This window comes from Calypte anna, chromosome 3 (genome assembly GCF_003957555.1).
Source record: "Calypte anna isolate BGI_N300 chromosome 3, bCalAnn1_v1.p, whole genome shotgun sequence".
Lineage (NCBI taxonomy): Eukaryota > Metazoa > Chordata > Aves > Apodiformes > Trochilidae > Calypte > Calypte anna.
In genome coordinates this window covers 43,860,448-43,863,539 of record NC_044246.1, presented here as the reverse complement: position 1 = coordinate 43,863,539, position 3,092 = coordinate 43,860,448, and positions in this window count along the sequence as shown.

Sequence of the window (3,092 nt, the reverse complement as noted above, 5' to 3'; positions counted from 1 at the left end):
TAGTTGTTTCCTGCAGTATCTTTGAAGCATGATGGGTGGAAGCTTTTACTTAGTTACCTCTTCTTGCAAATTTCTATTGTTGTGCCTTGTTAAGCTTATCTATTCAGACTTCTTTTGATCCCCAAGGAAGTAAAAGTCTAAGGAAACAACAGGGAAGAACAATGAAAATGTTAATCAGTTACATTGTAAAAAGGTTGATGATTAAGCTAATGAGCTAGAGTGAATGAATGCATTTATATGCTTTATGAAAGACCTTGTCTACTAGCATTAATATTTTAATGTTCTATTAATATTATTAAGTATGTGGAGATGAAGGGGGGAGGGTCTCTTGTTCATTCTGAAAGACAGTTGGTAGAGTAGAGGCCATGGTTTTCAGTCTGGTGTATCAGCATAAAGGGCATGGTTAGGGCAAAGAGGCTGTTCTCTGCTGAAAGGTTAATTATGTAATATTAGCCAGAATTCTGACATTTTCTTACTTAACAGTTTTCTTCCAGGCGATCTGAGACTTCTTCTTAAATACTTTTATGGACAGCGAAGCTGAAGCCCCACTTCATTATGTTGCCAAGACCTTTCAGATACTACTTACCAATAGTAAGAAATACTCTATAGTGTGATATGGAATAGAGACATGGAAATGTAACTGAGAAAGTCTTCCCCAGTAAAAACAGTACCTTCAGACGTCGTCCAAAATTCTGATTAAAGTACGTTTACAGGTGTCAAGCTTGTTACTTCTGGTAAGTTGATTTTTCAGAATTTTTATGTGATATGTAGTGCTACATTCTTGATCCAGTTTCCCTTATATGTCCAGTGTTTCTCATTAGTTTTGAACTGGCTTCAAACAGGAGCTGTCCTATGCATTGTCCTGTGTGAGTGATATCAGCTCTTAAATGTTTGTTAGATACTGTAATTTGGTGCAGGAAGGATCATATTGGCAGCAGCAGTCTGGGTTGCAGGAGACTGGTGCTGCTAGCAGCCTCAGTTTCTCAATAAAAAGGTAAGAGCTAAGTGGACAAGGTTATTAAAGGATGGATCATCTTATCCGTATTTCCAACTGTGAGCTGTGTTATTGGTGCTGTTTTCAGTGCAGAAGTGTGTGTATATTTACACCCTTAAAAAGGGGGTTTGAAGTGGAAGATTGAAGGGTGGTAGGCTGTTTCTGGGTTTGGATGGAAAAAGCCTCAAAGAGCTGAATTCAGTTGTTTGGTTTACAGGTGAAATCCTAGAAGGACTTCCTATTCTCAGTCAGTTGGAAACTCCTTAGGAATTGACAGCCACTGCCTTTGGGAGGGCAAAGTACATACTTCTTGCAAGTGCTCTACTCTCAGGAATAGGAACCCAAGATTTCTTGGCCTCTTGACAGGCAAGACAACTTATCCTGTAGCCCAGGACAGCCTTTATCTCCTTAAAGAACCCAGCTGGGACTGCTGTAAACAGGACTGTCTTTTTGGAGCTCCCAAGCTCAGCACATGGAAGGTGAGATCTGGAGCCAGTTGCTGGCGCAGGGGTGAGGTGGGAACTTCAGCCCATTGACAGTGTTTGGCCAATGTGAAAAGCAGCACCTTTTAAGCTGGCCTATTCTGCCATGCTTGCAAGCAATCAGTGGGAGAAATAATAGCTGCTGATACCCTGAAGGCAATGAAAAGAGCTGTTTTATCACATGGCAATGTGATTGTGTTCAAAATTTTTAAAAAGGCATTTTGGCATGCCACTCCATTTCCAGTATTTTATTTTCTCCCCAAGACTTCCCCTTAAAGTGAGGCACTGGCCCAAGTGACCTCAATAAACCCAAGATTTTAATTTGCGGTGTTCAATTCTTGTGGTTATTCCCTACACACAACATAAAATTGCCCAAGAAGGGAAAATTAATTTTGAAATTCCACTGTAATCTGATTGTCTAAAATATAGGATAGAAGCGTTTCTATTAAATCTTAGAAAACTCCTACTCATCAGATTTTATATGCCTGTCCCCAGGCTTTTCTACTAGTATGCTTTATATTCAGCCATGAATCTATAGGCAGAACAGTGGATTTGTATGAGGCTTTACATAGAGTTTTACAATCTGTATATGGAGTTCATAGTACATCAGGTACATAGCATGGATAAAGTATTTTGAAGGTAAGTATGTATAGATTGCCCATAATCTTTTAGCATGAAGGATAAACAAAAACTGCTATTGGTTGAAGGTACCAGTATTTTAAAAGAGCTTCTTGAAGTCTGCTGAGCTTGTTGATAGCATCAGAAATTATGATGTTTATATTAAGGTGTTAATTGTAGCATTTAAAAATAATCTTTCTAATTGTTTTCTGGAGACAAAGATAGCATAGATGGCCTTCAAGTATCCTCCATCCTGGTCCAATATGGTTTGCATTTGAACAGATACTAGCAATTTTCTAGATTGCATTATAAAGCTTCACAGTAATTTTAAGTGCTGCTTGGGGAACATCAGGCTTTCAAATATCGGCCTGGCTGTATTTAGCCTAACAGCAAAAGTGTTTGCATGGGGAGCTATCTTCAATGGTGATTCTGTGGGTAAGTACAGAGGAAGGTCTTCCATTTCTCTGAGGGGGAAAGACAATGTGTTACCTTATGCTGGCAGCAACCACGTGCTAAACATCATGTGTGACAATTCACCAGCTGTGTAGGATCAGAGGGCATAAAATGCAGTGGGGGACCATGGTATGAAGGCAACAGTGGAAGCTCCCGGCTTCAGGGCTGGAGCGAGTAAGCTGATTGATTTCATGAGCCAAAGTACTGAGATCCTTTATTATAATGCTCCAAGTGATGGAAGGTTATAGCTGGACTGCTGAATGGCATGTGATTGTTATTTTTTGTAACTGTCAATCCCATTTCACATGTTATTGTTATTCTGGGAGTGTGTCCAGCTCTTTACCCTGAGCTGCCTGTTCCTGTTCAGTGCCAGAGGCTTCCATGCGATTGAAGCCTGGAAATTCCTGTGTGCTGGGGCTGAGGGGATGGGGAGCACTTGCTGGAAAGAACTGGCTGAGGGCGGGTGGGACATCCCAATGCTTTGGTGAGCTGCTTGGTGCTGAATACTGACATAGCGTGGCAGAGTGGGCAGGATAACTTGTGTA